Source organism: Piliocolobus tephrosceles, chromosome 13, assembly GCF_002776525.5.
Source record: "Piliocolobus tephrosceles isolate RC106 chromosome 13, ASM277652v3, whole genome shotgun sequence".
Taxonomy (NCBI): Eukaryota; Metazoa; Chordata; class Mammalia; order Primates; family Cercopithecidae; genus Piliocolobus; species Piliocolobus tephrosceles.
The window spans coordinates 76,288,550-76,309,780 of NC_045446.1; the positions used below are offsets into that span (position 1 = coordinate 76,288,550).

The 21,231-nt window shown below is 38.6% G+C and overlaps 1 long non-coding RNA gene and 1 other non-coding gene across 3 annotated transcripts in view; both read left to right on the forward strand.

The window, feature by feature from the left end:
- Positions 1-17,223, forward strand: part of LOC116418422 — a 29,735-nt gene extending 12,512 nt beyond the window's left edge. The window contains exon 3 of one of the 2 annotated variants that reach the window (XR_004228429.1): positions 16,739-17,223. This is a non-coding gene — a long non-coding RNA (uncharacterized LOC116418422). Of the gene's footprint in view, positions 1-8,973; positions 9,451-16,738 lie in introns of those variants that run through there. The other variant, XR_004228428.1, reaches the window with a different exon arrangement.
- LOC111541018 lies at positions 12,521-12,624 on the forward strand. Its single transcript, XR_002731149.2, has one exon. It is a non-coding gene; the product is annotated as a small nucleolar RNA U13 (small nucleolar RNA).
- Positions 17,224-21,231: the final 4,008 nt, after the last annotated feature.

Sequence of the window (21,231 nt, forward strand, 5' to 3'; positions counted from 1 at the left end):
GTTTGCTGTGGTATGAATGTTCGTATCCACTCTACAAAATCCTAACCCCCAAAATGATGGTATTAGGAGGTGGAGCCTTTGAGAGATCATTAGGTTACTGTGGTTGGAACTCTCATTAATTGGATTAGTACCCTTATAAAAGGCCCAGAGAAATTCCTTCCTCCTGCCATGTGAAGGCACAGTGAAAAGACAGTGATCTGTGAATTAAGAAGTGAACCTTCACCAGACACCAAATCTGCCGGTGTCTTGATCTTTGATTTACCACTCTCCAGAACTGCAAGAAATAAATTTCTGTTATAAATAAGCTACCCACTCTATGGTAATTTATTAGAGCATCCTAAATGGATTAAAGACAAGGTCTATGATCCATTTTTTAAATCCTTGATGCTTGATGCTGATTCTAGAATATGATACATTTTGACTTAATTTTTGTGAAAGGTATAAGGACTGTGTCTAGATTCTTTTTTTTTTTTTTTTTTGGCATGTAGATGTCTAGTTGTTCCAGCAAAACTTATTGAAAAGACTATCTTTTCTCCATTGAATTGCCTTTGCTCTTTTGTCAAAGATCAGTTAACTGTGTTTATGTGGGCCTATTTCTGGGCTATTTTGTTCCATTAATCTCTTTGTCTATTCTTTTACCAATACCATGCTGTCTTGATTACTGTAGCTTTATAGTAAGTCTTGAAATCAGGTAGTGTCAGTCTTCTTATTCTGTTCTTCTCCTTCAACAGTGAGTTGGCTATTCTGGGTCTTTTGCCTCTCCATATAAACTTCACAGTTAGTTCGTCAGTATCCACAAAGAACATGCTAGGATTTTGATTGGGATTGCATTGGGAAGAACCAGCATCTTGATGACATTGAGTCTTCGTATCCATAAACATAGAATACTCTTCTATTTTTTCAGTTACGTAATTTATTTGTAGTCTTCCTCATATAGACCTTGTACATATTTTGTTAAATCTATACCTATTTTATTTTGGGGATGTGCTAATATAAACAGTAATGTGTTTTCAACTTCAAATTCTACTTGTTTATTGCTAATATATAGGCAAGTGGTTGATTTTTGTATATTAACATTGTATCCTACAACCTTGTTATAATAGCTTATTAGTTCCAGGAGCTGGTTTGGTTGATTCTTTTTGGATTTTCTGCATAGATGATCATGTCATCTGTAAACAAAGCCAGTTTAATTTCTTCCTTCCCAATCTGCATACCTTTTCTTTTTTTTATTTTATTGTCTTAGCTAGGACTTCTAGTACAATATTGAAAAGCAGTGGTGAGAGGACATCCTTGACTTGTTCATGATCTTAGTGGGAAAGCCTCAAGTTTCTGAGTGTCACGTATGAAGTTAGCCGTAGGGTTGTTGTAGATGTTCTTTATCAAGCTAAGGAAGTTTCCTTCTATTCTTAGTTTCCTGAGAGTTTTTATCATGAATGGTGTTAGGTTTTGTCAAGTACTTTTTCTGTATCTGTTTATATGATAATGTGAGCTTTCTTCTTTAACCTGTTGATGTGGTAGGTTACACTGATGGATACTTGAATGCTGAACCAGCCTTGAATACCTGGAATAAGTCCCACTTGGTCATGTTTTATAATTTTTTACACATACTTTGATTCAATTTACTAATTTTTTGAGGATTTTTGCATCTATATCATGAGATATACTGGTCTATCATTTTCTCATGAGGTACATCTGATTTTGGTATTAGAATTCTGCTGGCCTCATGGAATGAATTAGGAAGTATTCTCTGCTTTTATCTTCTGAAGGAGATTGTAGAGAATTGGTCTATTTTTTTCCCTTAAATATGTGTTAGAATTCACCAGTGAACCCATCTTGGCCATGTTCTTTCTGTTTCAGAAGGTTATTAATTATTGGTATCATTTTGTAAATACATCTAGGTCTATTCAGATGGTCTGTTTTTTTCCTGTATAAGTTTTTGTAGACTATGTCTTTCACAATTCTTTGTCTTTTTTTTTGAGACAGAGTCGCACTCTGTCACCCAGGCTGGAGTGCAGTGGCGCTATCTCGGCTCACTGCAACCTCCGCCTCCTGGGTTCAAGCAATTCTCCTGCCTCAGCCTCCCAAGTAGCTAGGATTACAGGCATGTGCCACCATGCCCGGCTAATTTTTGTGTTTTTAGTGGAGATGGGGTTTTGCCATGTTGGCCAGACTGGTCTCGAACTCCTGACCCCGTGATTCACCTGCCTTGGCCTTCCAAAGTGCTGGAATTATAGGTGTGAGCCACCACTCCCAGCCTCGCAATTCTTAAGTTACTCCATTTCATCTAAGTTATCACATTTGTGAGCATAGAGTTGTTCATAATGTTCCTTCCTTTTAATGTCCCTTCTTTCATCTCTGATATTAGTAACTTGTGTCTTCTCCTGTTTTTTTCTTAGCCTGGCTAGAGGTTTATTGATTTTATTGATCTTTTCAAATAATCAGCTTTTCATTTTTTAAATTTCTCTCTATTAATTTCCTGTTTTCAATTTCATTGATTTTTGCTCTAATTCTTATTATTTTCTTCTGCTTACATTAGACTTAATTTGCTCTTATTTTTATCATTCCCTAAGGTGGTGGCTCAGGTTATTGATTTTAGATCTTTCTTCTTTTGTAGCATATGCATCCAGTGCTATAAATTTCCCTCAAAGTACTCCTTTTGCTGTATCCCACAAATTTTGATAAATTATATTTTCATTTTCATGCAGTTTAAAATATTTTTAAAATTTCTCTTGAGTTTTTTTTTTTTTTTTTTTTGACTCATGTTATTTAGAAGTGTTTTGTTTAATATCCAACTATTTGGGATCTTCCCACCTTCTATTGCTGATTTCTAGTTTAGTTCCATTTGGCTTGAGAGCAGACATTGGAAAATTTTTATTCTTTTAAATTTTTTAAGGTGTATTTTATGGCCCAGAATATGGTCTTTCTTGACAAATACTTTACATGAGCTTGAGAAGGATATATAATCTGTTTTTGTTGGATAAAATGGTCTATAGATGTCAGTTATATCCAGTTGAGTGATAGTTTTGAATTCATCTATATCCTTGCTGATTTTCTCCCTGCGGGATCTGGTTATTCCTAATAGAGGAGTGCTACAGTCTCTAACTACAATAGTGGATTCATGTATTTCTCTTTGTAGCCCTATCCATTTTTGCCTCACATATTTTGATGCTCTACTGTTAGGCACATATAAGTTAAGAATTGTTATGTCTTCTTGGAGTATTGACCCCTAAAGGGGATAAATCATTATGTAATGCCCCTCTTTATCCCTGATAATTTCCTTGCTCTGAATTCTGCCCTGTCTGAAATGAATAATAGCTACTCCTATATTTTTATTAGTGTTAGCATAGTGTATTTTTCTATATCACTTCGTTTTTAATATGTATATTTCTTTATATTTAAAGTAGGTTTTTTGTAGACAGCATATAGTTGGAGCTTGGTTTTTGATCCACTCTGACAAGGTGTGCTTGTTTTTTGCTTGCTTGCTTGTTTCTTTGAGACAGTCTCACTCTGTTGTCCAGGCCAGAGTGCAGTGGCGCAATCACGGCTCACTGCAATCTCTGCCTCCCAGGTTCAAGCGATTCTCCTCCCTTGGCTTCCTGAGTAGCTGGGATTACTCAGGCATGCACCACCATGGCCCCGCTAATTTTTGTGTTTTTAGTAAAAACTGGTTTTCTCCATGTTGGCCGGGCTGGTCTCCAACTCCTGGCCTCAAGCAATCTGCTGGCCTCAGCCTCCCAAAGTGCTGAGATTAAAGGTGTGAGCCACTGTGCCTAGTCTGACAAGGTGTGCTTAGGCCACTGATGTTTACAGTATTTATTAATATAGTTGGGTTAATATCTACCATATTTGTTTTTGTGTTCCATTTATTGCCCTTATTCTTTGTTCCTATTTTTGTCTTCCACATGTTTTCTGCCTTTGTGGTTTTAATAGAGTGTTTTATGTGATTCTGTTTTCTGTCCTTTCTTAGCATATCGATTATACTTGTTTTGCTTTTACTTTTGTAAGTGATTGCACTAATGTTTGCTATATACATTTACAACTAATTCAAGTCTACTTTCAGATAACACTATACCACTTCACAGGTAGCAGAAGTACCTTATAATAACAAAGTATTCCTAATTCCTCCCTCCTATCACTGATATTACTGCTGTCATTTATTTCACTTATCCATAGGTATACATAAGAATATATATAACATACATGTATAGTCAAATACATTATTACTATTAATATTTTGAACAAAATGTTACATTAGAAAAATTAGGAATAAGAAAAATAAAATTCCCAAAGCTCTTCCTTTCTTTATATAGTTCCAGGTTTCTTACCTATATCATTTTCCTTCTCCTGGAAGAATTTCTTTTAGTATTTCTTGTAGGGCAAGTCTACTGGCAGCAAATTCCTTTCATTTTTGTTTGTCTGAGAAAGTCTTTATTTCCTCTTCACTTTTTTCTTTTTTTTTTTTTTGAGATAGAGTCTTGTTCTGTCACCCAGGCTGGAGTGCAGTAGCATGATCTTGGCTCACTACAACCTCTACCTCCCAGGTTCAAGTGATTCTCCTGCCTCAGCCTCCTGAGTAGCTGGGACCACAGGCACACACCACCATGCCCGGCTAATTTTTTTGTATTTTTAGTAGAGGTGGGGTTTCACCATGTTGGCCAGGCTGGTCTCAAATTCCTGACCTCAACTGATCTGCCTGCCTTGGCCTCCCAAAGTGCTGGGATTACAGGCATGAGCCACCATGCCCAGCTCTTCTTTACTTTTGAAGGACAATTTTGCAGGGTACAGAATTCTAGGTTGCTGGTTTTTTTCCTTTCAACACTTTAAATATTTTGCTCCACTTCATTCTTGTTTGTATGCTTTCTGAGGTGAAGTCAGATGTAATTATAGGTAAGGTGTTTTTACCCTCTAGCTTCTTTCAAGATTTTTTCTTTATTTTTGATTTTCTGAAGTTTGAATAAATATGCTTAGTATAGTTTTGGTGGGCATTTATTTTGCTTAGTGTTCTCTGAGCTTCTTGGATCTGTGGTTTGGTGTCTGACATTAATTTGGGGAAATTATTGCTTCAAATGTTGCTTTAGTTCCTCTCTCTCTTTCTCCTCCTTCTGATATTTCCATTACCTGTAAATTCCACTTTTTGTAGTTGTCTTACAGTTCTTGGATATTCTGTTCTGGGTTTCTTCTCTCCAGTAATTTTTTTTCTCTTTTTCTTTCATTTTTGGAAGTTTCCTTGTCAGGTCCTCAAGCTCAGAGATTCTTCCCTCAGCCCAGTCCAGTCTACTAAGGAGTTCATCAACGGCATTCTTTATTTCTGTTAGTGTTCTTGATCTCTAGCCTTTCTTTCTGACTTTTTCTTAGAATTTCCATCTCTCTGCTTATGTTTTTCCATCTCTTCTTAAATGTTGTCTACTTTTTACATTAGAGTCTTTAACATATTATCATATTTGTTTTAATTCTCAGTCTGATAATCCCATAATCCATGCCGTAGCTGAAACTGGTTCTGATGCTTAAATTTCTTCAAACTTTTTTTTTGCCTTTTAGTGTGCCCTGTATAGTACTATTTTGTTGGAATCTGGACATAATAACTAGGTGAAAGAAATCCCGGTAAACAGGCCTTTAGTGATAAGGTTTGGGTAAAGTGGTAAGGTTTGGGGGGATGAAAAGCATTCTATAGTCCAATGATTTGATTCTAGTATTTTGTGAGCATGTGTATTTCCAGTCCTCCAGATAGGTTAGGCACTGATAGTTTAGTCCCCCAGTAGGTTAGGCTCTTGTGGTATCATATAAAATACAATAATCTTGTGTATAATATAAAAATATATTTGGTCTGTTCCTGTCTTCTGGCACAGAATTCCTAAAACCTTTGGAATTTCCCTTGGAATGATAGGAGTGCCTTTGTTATTCATAACGAGCCCCTCTCCACCATGTCTATATTTATACAAATAAGGTGGCTTAGGGTGGGGCCCTTAGATGGCCTCAGGCTAGAACTGGTCTCTAGAAAGAACAAGTGATTAGAGGGTGAGAATTTTCAGCCCCACTCATCAACCTCTGGGGTGGGAATGGGGACCTGGAGATTGAGCTCTATCAAAACTCTTGAACAATGAAATTCAGAGAGTTTCTGAATTGGTGAATACATCCATGTATTGGAAGGGTAGTGCATTCTAATTCCACAGGAACTGAAGTTTCTGAGCTCAGGACCATTCTAGACCTTGCCCTGAGCATTTCTTTATCTGGTTGTTCATCTGTGTCCTTTATAATAAACCAGTAAATATAAGTAAGTGCCTTCCTGAGTACTGTGAGCCATTCTAGCCAATTACTGAACCTAAGGAGGGGCTCATGGGAACCCCATATTTATTTATTCTTTTATTTTATTTATTTTGAGATGGAGTCTTGCTCTGTCACCCAGGCTGAAGTGCAGTGGTGCTATCTCAGCTCACTGCAACCTCTGCCTCCCAGAAAGAACCCCATATTTATAGCCAGTCAGTCAGATGTATGAGTGCCCAGGGACTTCTGATAGGCATTTTAAATGGAGGAGGTCTTAGGAGATTGAGCCCTTAACCCTATGGCGCCTGATGCCAACTCCAGGTAGTTAGTGTCAGAATTGAATGGAATTTGTTGGCATCCAACTGGTATCCAGAGAATTGGAGAATTGGTTGCTGGTGTTGGGAAAAAAATCCACTCAGATAAAATAGTTTCCCATGATGGTAGACCTTGTTAAGAAAGAAGTGCTCTATCATATTTAAAAATGGTTCCTTTTCCTCTTCCCCTGCAAGAAGCATGAGGGATTTTTCTCCAGTATTGACTGTGTGTACCTGGCAGAGCTTCAGGAGGTAAAACTCACAAAAGTGTTGGGGCCTCCTAGGACAAGGTCCCCCTGGAGTTTATAACTCGAAGACTTGTCCACACTGAACCTCCAGCAATTTGTTAATTACAGGTTAGGTTTTCCTACCCTGGCACTGGCTCCCTGTATCTGCCTGCCTGTCTTCAATTTTGAGGCAGCAGTCTGCCCTGTGACCTGTGACCTCGTTTTTTTTTTTTTGACAGATCTAAGAAATATTGTAGATTTTTCTGTTTGGTCAGCTTTTTTATTTGTTATTAGGATGGAGTGGTGACTGTTTTTTTGAGACAGAGTCTCACTCTGTTGCCCAGGCTGGAGTGCAGTGGCATGACCTCGGCTCACTGCAGCCTCCTCCTCCTGGGCTCAAAAGATTCTCCTGCCTCACTCTCCCAAGTGCTGGGATTACAGGCGTGTGCCAGCACACCTGGCTAATTTTTGTATTTTTAGTAGAGACAAGGTTTGACCATGTTGGCTAGGCTGCTCTTGGACTTCTGACCTCGTGATCCACCCACCTCAGCCTCCCAGAGTGCTGGGATTATAGGTGTGTGCCAGTATGCCTGGCGAGGGGTGACTTTTAAGCTACTTACATGCCAGAATAAAAACTGAAAGTCCTGGACATACTGATTTAGAGTTGTTCCTGAGATACCCAAATGGAACTGTCCAGTATGCCAAAGGATATTGATGTGGCTTTCAGTAAGCTGGACATCAGACGCAAACACCGTGAGTGTGTAAGCAGTTGGTGAAATCATGGAATGTATGAAGTTAACCTGGGAGTGAACTAAAGACAGTCCTGGGTAATTCCAACATTAAAGGGCAGCATACAATTTTGAATGAGCACAGAAGATATATAGTCACTCTCTGATAAAATTAAGTTTTCCCTGGTACCTTGTTATAGCTCATATAAATTTATCAAAGTTCATTACCTTTTACTCTTTTACACCCACACCTCCCACACCTCGTTTAACTAAAGCAATTATGTTACATAATCTGCTCATCCTGGGGCAATTTTTAAGACGTAGACTTTTTAACAGTGGAACAAAGTATTTCCAACTATCTTTTAAATAAGATTCTATAGATTAATTCAAATCTTTTGTTTAAACATATCACTTTAAAGAAAATATATTTTATTCCAGTTGGCAAACTAGAAAAAGCTTCAAGTACTGAATTCTAAACCTCCAGAAGTAGGATTAAAATTTTAGATGCTTGAGGATTCCAGGAAACAGCAACATTTCTGCATGCTACAGTAGAATAAAGGCTGGAGGGACACATCTGCCCAACTTTATGTTATAATTAAATCACTTTGTACTGACATAGCTTTAGTTTAGAAGAGAATGTTTGTGGGGATTTTTAATCAGATAAAAATAGGGCTGCTGTTTTCTCTATACCAATTAACATAGTTGACATTTAGCCAGGTCTACCCTGGACACAGCAGGGGATGTACAGTTTGTCCTGGTTCTGTGGGAAATGGAAAATGCAGTACTTGGCACAAGAAAAATATGTGAACCCAAAAAAATGTTGTCAAATATAGCAAGTCAAATTAAGTACATTGATTTACTGAAGGGCAGTCTATGCTTTCGAGAGAAAAAAGCTGGAAGAAAGACTCTCTGGACTACTTTAAAAAGCTGAAGAGACCTTGAGTTTAACTATTAATATTATATGTTAATAAATGAACATCTTTAGTTACAGTCATTTTTCTAGCACTTAAATATGCAATTCTTATGACGAGTTTAAGAAAGGAACTGGTAGTGGCTCATACACAGTATATAAAGACATGTTAAGACCAGGTGCTGTGCTTCATGCCTGTAATCCCAGCACTTTGGGAAACCAAGGCAGGTAGATCAGTTGAGGTCAGGAGTTCAAGACCAGCCTGGCCAACAGGGTGAAACCCTATCTCTACTAACAATACAAAAATTAGCCAGGTTTAATCGTACACACCTGTAATCCCAGCTACTCAGGAGGCTGAGGCAAAAGAATCGCTTGAACCTGGGAGGAGGAGGTTGCAGTGAGCTGCGGTCATGCCATAGCATTCTAACCTGGGTGACAGCCTGTCTCAAAAAAAAAAAAAAAAAAGACATGTTAAAATTTTTTAGCACAGAAAGACTACTTACATGCCATCTAACCCATTCCTTCACTTACAGATGCGGAAAATTGATCCCAGGGAAGTTAAACTGCTTTCATCAAGTCACACTGATATGTTGCCCTCTCAGAACTTCTGCCACACATCCTTCGGCTCATGCATCAAAAACTTTATGAGAATATCAATGATATAGTAACATTTCAAATAACTACAATGCTTGAAGAACAAATAGTTTATTCTCGTTCATTTGAAATTCTGATTAATGTTTAGAAAGAAAAATATTTTTATATTTATACCTTCTTAAAAATTTATCACAAGTGTCTTAGCTCATGGTAGCACCTTTATAAATAATAGGTTGAAAACATGAAATTGCTGATATTAGCTACGTTTTTAACCACAAAAATAGCAAATTTTGACCAAGTGCGGTGGTTCATGCCCGTAATCCCAGCACTTTGGGAGGCTGAGGCAGGCAGATCACCTGAGGTCAGGAGTTCGAGAGCAGCCTGGCCAACATGACAAAACCCTGTCTCTACTAAAAAAACACAAAAATTAGCCAAACGTGGTGGTGGGTGTCTGCAATCCCAGCTACTGAGGAGGCTGAGGCAGGAAAATCACTTGAATCTGGGAGGTAGAGGTTGCAGAGAGCCAAGATCACACCACTGCACTCTAGCCTGGGTGACAAAGTGAGACTCTGAGGAAAAAACAACAACAAGAAAGAAAGAAAGAAAGAAAGAAAGAAAGAAAGAAAGAAAGAAAGAAAGAAAGAAAGAAAGAAGGAAGGAAGGAAGGAAGGAAGGAAGGAAGGAAGGAAGGAAGGAAGGAAGGAAGGAAGGAAGGAAGGGGAAAGAAGGAAAGAAAGAGAGAAAGAGAAAGAAAGAAAGAGAAAAAGAGAAAGAAAGAAAGAAAAAATTTTGGGACTTGTACTAGTCGGCATCCAAAATGGATCTAAGTGATCTTTACCTCTTGGTATTCAAGTCCTTGTATAGCCCCTGCCCATGATGAACAGGAATACCTGTGCAACCAATAGAATACTGAGGAATTGAGGATGCTTGACTTCTGAGGCTAAGGTCATAAACAATATTGCAGCTTCCACTTTGCTCTTTCCTGGCTTACTCACTCTAGCAGGAATCAGCCACCAAGTTATGAGAACACTCAAACAGTCCAAGGAAAAGGTCGACGTGGCGAAGAACTCAGACCTCCCGCCAACAGCCTGCACTAACTTGCCAGCCTGTGAATGAGCCATCTTGGAAGCAGATCTTCCCACACCAGAGTAAAGCCTCCAGAAGCCCTGACCAACATCTTGATTACAACCCCATGAGGCACCCTGAGCCAGAACCAACCAGCTAAGCTCTTTCCAAATTCCTGGCCTATGGAAACTATGTGAGATACTGTTTTTTGTTTACTTTTTTAAGAGACAGAGTCTCCCTATGTTGCCCAGGCTGGGAGTGCAGTGACTATTCAAAAGTGCACAATCAGTACACTACAGCCTGGAATTCCTGGGCTCAAGACATACTCCTGCCTCAGCCTCCCAAGTAGCAGGGACTACAGGCACATGTCACAGTGCCCACTGAGATTCTATTGTTTTAAGTCACTAAGTCTTGGGGTAATAGGTAACAAATATGGAGCTTTTACAAATATGTATCTGGGCCAGGTGCAGGGCCTCATGCCTGTAATCGCAGCACTTTGGGAAGCCAAGGCAGAAGGATCTCATAAGCCTAGGAATTCGAGACCAGCCCAAGCAACATAGCAAGACCCTGTCTCTACAAAAATTAAATTGAAATAATTAGCTGGGTATGGTGATGTGTGCCTGTAGTCCTTGCTACTAGGAAGGCTGAGGGAGAGAGGATCACTTGAGTGCTGGCATTTGAAGTTGCAATAAGCCATGATCGTGCCACTGCACTCCAGCCTGGGAGTGAGACCCTGTCTTTAAAGCAAACAAACTGTATATATATACACACACACACACATACACACAAGTATACATATGTGTGTGTGTGTATATATATAATATATATATAGAGGCCAGGCATAGTGGCTCACGCCTGTAATCCCAGTACTTTGGGAGACGGAGGCAGGAGGATTGTTAGAGCCCAGAAGTTTGAGAACAGCCTAGGCAACATAGTGAGACCCCATCTCTATGAAAAAAGAGGCTGGGAGTGGTGGCTCATACCAGCACTTTGGGAGGCCGAGGTGGGCAGATCAGGAGGTTAGGAGATTGAGACCATCCTGGCTAACACGGTGAAACGCCATCTCTACTAAAAAAAAATACAAAAAATTAGCCGGGCATGGTGGCGGGTGTCTGTAGTTCCAGTTACTCGGGAGGCTGAGGTAGGAGAATGGCATGAACCTGGGAGGCAGAGATTGCAGTGAGCCAAGATTGTGCACTGTACTCCAGCCTGGGTGACACAGCGAGACTCCAAGTCAAAAAAAAAAAAAAAAGAAAGGAAAAATAAAATATAAGACTAGATAGTATTAGGAAAATTTACAGCATTACTATGGAGGAGACAGAGGAATGACATTTTGTTTGTTTTAAAATATGGTTTATAGTTCATGTGGTTTCCTTGAACCAGTAAGACCCTTCCTAAATCCATTCCAGAGATTATTATTTTGGGTTTCATTTTCTTCTTAGAGAGCCCTCTAAGAATCTCTCCCTGCGAGGTGACTCAAGTTCACACCAATGTTTCTCTGCTTTGATCCTCAGTAAAACTTGTTGGACTTCACAGTTCATTCTTTTAGTATCTAATCTCTAATTGTTTCAAGTATGCATTGCTTATCTCTTCAATTAAATCAATTAGATTGTAAAATTCCTGCAGCCAGGACCACACCTTTTACTTGCTTTAGACCTTCAACATTGTTGTCTGCTGGGGGCACATTACATGAGTATCATTACTCATTTATTGATTGACCAAATTAATAGAATCACTTCTTAACATAGTTTTCCTCCTTGAAGATCATTTTATCCTAGAAACCATTCTTTATTTCAACATGGACGTTTTTCCACCAAGAAAACCATACAGTACTTTAAAACATCCAAGTCTATCACATAATCCTCTTTGAGTTACTCATACTTCAGAAATGTGCTGAATTTTTTGCTATCACTTCATGACTTTCTCCAATTGTGAGGCTACTAATTTAATTATATTATTGTATAATTGCTAAAATACAAGTTAGGCCAAAAAGATCTTGCTGTGGTAACTGTGCATGGACTCTGTCTGAAAGGCCCACCCCTAACATTTGTAATAGTGGGACCAGATGATACATAGCAGCCTATATATCATATGTCTAAATATTTCAAAGTCAGGTATCAAACTGTCAAACTTTTAGAAAAAAAAAAAAATAAGTATGTTCTCTTTTTGCTATCTTGACAAGTTTTCTTCCTAGTTATTTCTTCTCTGAATTTCAGTGTTGTATTTTCTATTTCTATCTTGACCTTAACTTGTACTCATTCTCAAAGTCCTAAAAGATTAAAAAAAACCAAAGTGACTGTATTCAAAGTGTTCAAATATATCTTCCATCAAAAAATGTAAAGTAAATTCAAAAACTGGAAAATTCCCATTATTTAATGTTTGAAAGGTAGTTTTCTAAAATATTCAAAATAATCTCTCCTGATCCTTTTGTAGTTCATGAGTGTAATGATTGACTGTTCATGCACATGTGTGAGTTATGCCACCCTTGAACCTTGTTACACTGTTGTCACATTACCGGTTTGACATGAAAAAAAAGAAACAAAAGAAGAAGAATCTCCCTAAAATTTCTGAAGAGGAAAACAAATTATAATCATTAAATATCAACTTCTTTTTCACATTCATCATCTGCTCTGAAAATGTCAAAATTTTAAATCAAAGTAATTAAACAAAAATGTTTTAAAAATCTATTTGCATCTATTTAAGTATTTTAATAAAAATAAAACCATTTTTAATGATCACATTCAATGCCCATTCAGTGGCCAATGTGAAGAAATGGTATCATACTTCATACATGTTATGTATAACCTTCATATACACACACTTGAACAATATAAATTGTTTTATCTTAGAAAATGTTCCTCAGCCACCATATTTAATTATTGCAAATAAAATACTAGTTCACAAGTAGTCAGGAAACAAAAATTAAAACATGAAGAAGGCCAGGCACAGTGGCTCATGCCTGTAATTCCAGCACTTTGGGAGGGCTAGGTGGGTGTATCACTTCAGGTCAGGAGTCTGAGACACCAGCCTGGCCAACATGGCCAAACCCCATCTCCAGTAAAAATACAAACATTAGCTGAGTGTGGTGGTGCAGGCCTCCAGCTACACAGGAGGCTGAAGCAGGAGAATCACTTGAACCCGGGAGGCAGAGGTTGCAGTGACCCAAGATCATGCCACTGCGCTCCAGCCTGGGCGAGAGTGAGACTCAGGAAAAAAAAAAAAAAAAGAAGAAAATGGATACTTTGTGTGTTGGAAAATGATACTGCATTACACAAAAATCTTTTGCGCTCTTGCTAACTGAAAGATTTGAAAAGTTAGTCTCTTCTCTTGCCTAAGTCCTTCTCTTATTCACATTCTCCTAAATTGCTCATGTTCATCTTCATATCTTGTGGTGGTATAATCCAGAAGACAGCACAGATGTTGGACACAATTGCCTTTTCATTTAATGACATAGGATAAGAGACGTAAAGAAGCATTTTCCTGGGCCTTAAATGCTGTTAAGCATGAGTGGATGCTTAAGAACACACTGTCAATGCTAAGAGCCAGATCTTGAGTATCAGAAGTGCCCATATGTTGTTAAATAAATTTATTTTTCGGGGGGCCGGGTATGGTGGCTCACGCCTGTAATCCCAGCACTTTGGGAGGCTGAGGCAGGTGGATCACGAGGTCAGGAGATCAAGACCATCCTGGCTAACACGGTGAAACCCCGTCTCTACTAAAAATACAAAAAAATTAGCCGGGTGTGGTGGCGGGCGCCTGTAAGTCCCAGCTACTCAGGAGGCTGAGACAGCAGAATGGTGTGAACCCAGGAGGTGGAGCTTGCAGTGTGCCGAGATAGCACCACTGCACTCCAGCCTGGGCAACAGAGTGAGACTCCATCTCAGAAAAAATATATATATATATTTTTTGCATCGTGATATGTAGGGCCTTCTAAAGCACAGTGCCTAAGACTAGGGCCACTTTGCCCAGCTAGCAAGGTTGTACTATTGTATCAAAAGTTAATCACCAAAAGTCAGAAAATTTTTTCTAGTCTCATGTATGATTTACAGATTAAATAATAATATATATATTTTTGTTCGTGGCAGAGTGTCACTCTGTCACCCAGGCTGGAGTGCAGTGGTGTGATCTTAGCTTACTGCAGCCTCTGTCTCCTAGGTCCTAGCAATTTTCCTGCCTCATCCTCCCAAGTAGGTGGGATTACAGGCATGCACCACCACACCGGCTAATTCTTATATTTTTAGTAGAGACAGGTTTCACCATGTTGGCCAGTCTGGTCTCAAACGCATGACCTCAAGTGATCTGCCCACCTCGGCCTTTCAATGTGTTGAGATTACAGGTGTGCGCCACTGCACCCAGCTCAAATTAAATAATTAAGTTATTCGTGGCAATAGAATAATGAGAGTGCAGACTCTGGAGAAATGGCGATTGAGTTCACATCTCAGCTTTGTCACTTAGTTGTGTGACCTCGGGCAAGTTACCCAACTTTCTGTGCCTTAATTTCCTCAACTGTAAAACAGGGATAAAAATAATATCTTGAAGGATGGTTGCTATGCTTAAAAATACCAATCTTACTGAGGAAGGTGCTGAGAACAGTACATGGATCATAGCAAGCTCTACATATGTATTGCTCTTACTGTATGTGCACTCTCCAAAGCATTCTGTAGAACCTAATCCACTCTTGGAAATAACACAATAATTAATGATAATTATAATAATTACAGTGTTTGAATACCTCCCATGTGCCAAGCACAGCATTTATATTATTTCATTTAATCCTCGGAACAACCCTGACAGGTAGGCATTAGTCTCAATTCTCAGAGGAAGAAACTGAAATTAAGAAAGGTGAAGTAATCTGCTCAAAAGCACAGATAGTAAGTGACAGAGCTGAGCTTTAAATGGAAGTTTTCTGAATCTTAAACTTGTGCTCTTTCTACTTCATTCTTGGTGGACAAACCATGTTGCTTAATCCCAGATTCCTGGTTCTGAGATCCCAGAATACAATGATTCTGTTATTTGTAAAGATGAAAATTACAAATAATTTGTAATCACCAAACTGAACTCTTTGAGGGGACAGATTGTTTCCTTCTACCCCCCAGCACCGTGCCTGGAACACAGTAGATAAATAATATTTGTCCAAAGAGTGATGATTAATCTGGAGTCAACAATATGCTAGGGAAATGAACAAACTTTTTTTTTTCTTTTTGAGACAGGGTCTTGCTCTGTCACCTGGGCTGGAGTGCAGGGGCACAATCATGGTTCACCGTAATCTGGAACTCCTGGGCTCAGGTGATTCTCCTGCCTCAGCCTCCTAAGTAGCTGGGCCTACAGGAGCACATCATCATGCCCAGCTAATTTTAAAATTTTTATTTTGTAGAGATGGGGTTTCACTGTTTCCTAGTCTGGTCTCGAACTTCTGACCTGAAGCAATCCTCCACCTCAGCCCCCCATAGTGCTGAGATTATAGGTGTGAGCCACTGCACACAACCAAACATAACATTTTGTGAATTGACAGTCTATAGGTTCATTGAGACAGCTGCAGTACTTCCTCTACTTCATGTAACAAATTTTTATGGTAAGTAATAATTTTTCAGCCTGAGCAATATAGTGAGACCCTGTCTCTAAAAACATTTTTTAAAAATAAATAAACCAGGCACAGTTGTGCATACATACCTGTAGTCCTAGCTACTTGGGAGGCTGAGGTGGGAGGATGGCTTGAGACGAGAAGTTTGAGGCTACAGTGAGCTATAATTGTGCAGTTGCACTACAGTCTGGGTGATAAGGAAGAATCTTGTCTCTTAAAAATAATGATCATCATCATTTTTGAAGTTCAGTTATACTTACGCCCTCTGTTCTTGCTTTGACATTTTTAACCATGACATATAGACCTTGACTCTCCCTTGAATTTTTTGAAATGAAAACCGAGTTTATTCAAATTTCTTCTGCCTTTACCTATGATTCCCGTGATCCTTGCTAGAAAACAAATTACAGGATATTTGGAGATGTTTCCTTGTTTAGATTTGAATTGCCTGGGCTATTTTTTTTTTCTCGGAAAAATCTCATAGTACACACAGTTTCATACCAGCTTGGAACATGGTTATTTGGCCCATCTGCCATTTTAAATAACATTTAAATTTAGGTTTATATATTTTTAGGGATATGGTGGTGATGCTATAGAGTTTTATTCTGAGAGTTTCAGTTCTTCAGGAGTTCCACAACAAGCAACTTGCATGTAGTCTGAACAATGTCTTTAGATGCATTTCCCAGCAAGTTTTAGGGGAAAAAATTAAACTCCTCAAGTTCATCTCTCTTTTACTTGACCAGAGGAGCAGCAATTTATTTACATTTGAGTTCAGATTAGGAAAAAAGAGGGAGGGGGTTTCAAGCAAACTCATACAGCTCAAGCGTCTGGCAACTGTTAACCAAAATGATGGTGGAAAGAGAAGACTTGTGTCAGACAAAATCTCAGGTATCTACTTCCTCATCCTTTCTTAGTGATGAAAACTTTATTTTGGCTGGGTTTATAGCCACTCGAAAAGAAAAGAAAAGAAAAAAAAAAAAACCCTTGCAGTTAGGTATGTAGGTATGTGACTAAATTCTAACAAATGAGATGTCATTGAAATTGTTCTTTTGAATTTCCAGGAAGGCTCCTTAAAGGGAAATCATGCAGACAGATCATCTCCATCTCCTTCATTTGGGCTGGAAATAAAACATGATGGCTGTGAGTAATGCTTCTGGGCTGTTAGGTAGAAGCCATGTGGCAGAGCAATGGGGTAGAAAGATTCTGTGTGCATGATGATCATAAAACTGTTATACCAACTCTGGATGACTTACTTCTGGACTTCTTTTATGTAAGAGAGAAATGAATTTATATATTGTTTAAGGGCACTTATTATTCACTGTTTTCTCTTTCTCATCTATACCCAATTCCAAGAGACAGAAGGATCCATTAGGATCTTCATATATTGTTCTATCTTGGAAAAAGTAAAAAAAAGGATCTGACTATATCTCCATGATACTCTTCACCCCAAATATTACCCTCTTTCCACGTGGCCTATGAAAACCAAAGACGTCTGGACAGCCTCTTCAAAGACAGGAAACTTGTCAGTTAATCCTAGTTTATGAATATGATAGCAATTTCTCAGATAATATGCTGATATTCTCCCAAGATGGACTAATTAAATATTCTAAGTTTTGTGCTGTGAAATTAGCGTAAACGATTTCTCTGTATTCGACACAATTCATTAATTGTTAATTGTTAATTGATCCTTTAAGATCTCTAGAATCATTTTGTAGAGTACCAAGAAAGGCAAACTAGCTAAATGTGACTTTTTGACTTTTTTTTTTTTGAGATGGGTTTTCACTCTTGTTTCCCAGGCTGGAGTGTAATGGCATGATCTTGGCTCACTGCACACTCTACCTCCCAGGTTCAAGTGACTGTCCTGCCTCAGCTTCCCAAGTAGCTGGGATTACAGGCGCCCTCCACCACACCCAGCTAATTTTTGTATTTTTAGTAGAGACAGGGTTTCAACATGTTGGTCAGGCTGGTCTCGAACTCCTGACCTCAAGTGATCCGCCCACCTCGGCCTCCACACAGTGCTGGGATTACAGGGGTGAGCCACTGTGCCCGGCCCCAGATGTGACTTTTTACCTCAAGCGTCAAACTATTTTATGCATTACATTGAAAAGTACCTCACAGCTGTTTCCCCAGAAAGACTAGTTTTCTTTTCAAATATTCTCTCATTTTTACATTCTAACCTCTAAAATGTTTCAATCTGCTATAATATATTGAGTCTTGTAAAGTTATAAATTAATTTCTTTTTAAGTTTGATTTTAATCCTGGAAAAGATATTTTACATGATCAATAATGAATAATTAGCAGGGAGGTAGCCAAGAGTAGAGGATGGGAGGAGAAAAGAAAATGAAAAAAAATTATACTTTAATATAGAAGAAAATTTATCTTTAAGTTTTCTTCCACGTTAAACATTGAGGCTAAGTACATTCTTATAAGGAAAACCAAATGATTTTTAACCAGCAGAAACAAATGTCTGATAAAACCAAAAGACAGGTTTCCTTATGATCTAATAAGGTAATTTTGTCTTCATAATTAGCAAAGTGCTATTGCTAAAATAGCATTTAGGAGTTGATGCTCAAATATTCCCCCAATGGGAATATGTACATGATTCAGACTGTGAGCAATGACAGCATAGGATAACTTACACATTGCCAAATCGTATCCCTGGGCGCCAGAATGTGTGTGAATCTTTTACCTACTACCAACTCACGTCTCTAAGATATGTTGACAGACCTATTTGTCATGTCTCTTTAGTCTGCAGTGTGGTGTAATACAAAGAGCACTGGGTCGAAGGTCAGAAATGTTAGAGTTCTAGTTCAGGCTGTAACACTTGTGGCATTGTGCATGTCACTTGACCTTGCTTGGTGTCAGTTTCCTCATCTATAAATTGAGGTTAATGATACCTACATTACTCGCTTTACATGTCTGTTGTGAAGATCAAATTGTATGTATTTATTAGTGCTTTGGAAATTTAAAAACGTTAAATATTCTATTACTGTAGGTTTTTTCACATATACCTTTGGCCCTACTTAGGGGTCCCCTCCCTTCCTCCCTTCTTCCCTTCCTCCTTTCCTCCCTCCCTCTCTTCTATTCTTTCTTTCTCTCTTGCTCTCTTTCCTATTTATTTATTTATTTATTTATTTATTTATTGATTGATTGAGATGGAGTCTCGTTCTATTGCCCAGGCTGGGGTGCAGTGGTGCCATCTTGGCTCACTGCTTCCTCTGCCTCCCAGCTTCAAGCAATCCTTTTGCTTTCAGCCTCCTGAGTAGCTGAGATTACAGGCATGTGCCACCATGCCCAGCTAATTTTTGTATTTTTTTTGTAGAGATGGGGTTTGGCCATGTTGGCCAGGCTGGTATTTCTTTCTTTTTTGTAGGGATAGCATCTTGTTCGTTTTGCCTAGGCTGGTCCAGAACTCCTGGCTTCAAGTGATCTTCCTGCCTTGGCTTTCCAAAATGATTTTTTTTTTTTTTTTTTTGAGAAGGAGTCTCACTCTGTCACCCAGGCTGGAGTGCAGTGGCACGATCTTGGCTCACTGCAACCTCTACCTCCTGGGCTCAAGCAATTCTTCTGCCTCAGCCATCTGAGTAACTAAGATTACAGACAGGTGCCAACACCCCCAGCTAATTTTTCTTTGTATTTTTAGTAGAGACGGGGTTTCACCATGTTGGTCAGGCTGGTCTTGAACTCCTGACCTCAAGTGATCCACCAGCCTCAGCTTCCCAAAGTGCTGGGATTACAAGCATGAGCCACTATGCCCAGCCCCAAATGTTGAGATTACAGATGTGAGCCACCGTGCCCAGCTACTTCTGACATTTCTTTTCCTCAAAATCTCTTTGAAAATTAGAACCCAGTCTAGGAGATCTCTCAGTGACCTCTCTCAAGAGCAAATCACAACCTTTTGAGCCTCTATCTGTAAATGAGAAGTTGGAATTAATAGGCCCAAATTTTATTTTGAAGCAGAAGATTTTTTAATAAACTTATTCTGAAGATCAGCAGGTGAAATGGACAGAAACGGGTTTGCTCTTGGTTGAGATGGTTGAAGCTGGAATGAGGAGAACTCAGAGTCCTACCTAATTAGCCTTCTTTCCCCCACTATATTCCTAGCTCTCTTTTAGGCAGCCACCGAGGCTCTTCACAACAAACCTCAGATCCTTCCCACTCTAATCTTCTACAGTGTTGATGGTATGATTCTAGCCCTTATGTTTCTATCATTCTTCAAGCAAATTCTATTATAAAGCAGTAAAGAATAGCTGTAAAATATTATAGATGGACAGATGTCTTGGCCTCTCCAATGACTTAAATACTAGGTAGTCCATCATTCCATCATCTGAATCATTCTGAACTCTTGTTAGTCACCCAACAAATTTGTTGAAACGTAGCCAAATCAATCAAACCAGATAGGTACCAAATTTCTTGAGCTAGAAGACGACTTTAAGAAGAATGTAAAATATCTCCAAAGCTCTCATGGAGTAGGAACTCTGCTTAAAACTATAAAATATCGAATAAGCAATTCTCCAATTTGTTCTCCACTAAATATACAGCCATACTGCAGGCTCTTTGAATCTCTTTTAAGTAGGAATGATTCAGAGATTAAGAAGCCATTTATAATAAAACAAACAATGCAATGCCATTTCTCAGTGGCCCAAACAGGAGAGATTGTTTTGGGAAGTTGGCTCCAGAATACATAGATCACGTAATTGCAGTGTCAGAGCTGGAAATGATGTTAGAGAGTAACCAATCTATTTTACATATGACAAATATGAAGTTCAGAAAGACTGTGAGTGAGCTGTCCAAGATTAGGGATGCATTCAAGCTTCATTAAATAAGTATTAACTGAGTGTTATGTGCTGGGTGATAGGGATAGGAAGGCAAATAAAACATGATCTTTGTCCACATAGTGGAAGAAGACAAATAAGTGAATAATTGCAGTTAGACTGTTGCTTAACTGGGACTCCAATTCTGTGTCCAAGTTCATAATCAAAGGTCTATCCCACTACCTTATACTGCCTCACAACTAAAAAGCTTGAGAAATTAGTAGTGGGGAACCATGGTCAATATATCCAGAGATATGTTTATGTCAATTAAGCCTTGGTCTTTGGGGTGCCCAGGTACTTATCCACCTTTCTTGAGGACCTATGAATAATAAAGAAGACTCTATTCTTATATGAAAGGAAATTCTTACAAAGATTTTTTGCCAATACTTATAAGGACTTCTTAGAGCATTGAGGAAACCATGAATGGTAAAGGCTTACAAATCAAAGTAATAATAGTATAACCTTTGCTCTGACTTTTTAAAAAGTTACCACCAAGGTCAAAGTTATGAAAAATTATATTACCTACTGGTACACTTTTCAACCTACTTAAGTAAGAAAATGACATTTTAATTAGCTATCTGCGTATGTTTCTTTTTCCTTAGTATATAAAATATTGAAGAAATATACAAATATTTCAAAGATCTGTACCATCATCCAGAAAGAACAACAAACGCAAAAGCCAAACAACAGCCTGGGCAACATAGTGAGACCCTGTCCACCCTCACCCTCATCAGCTGTCC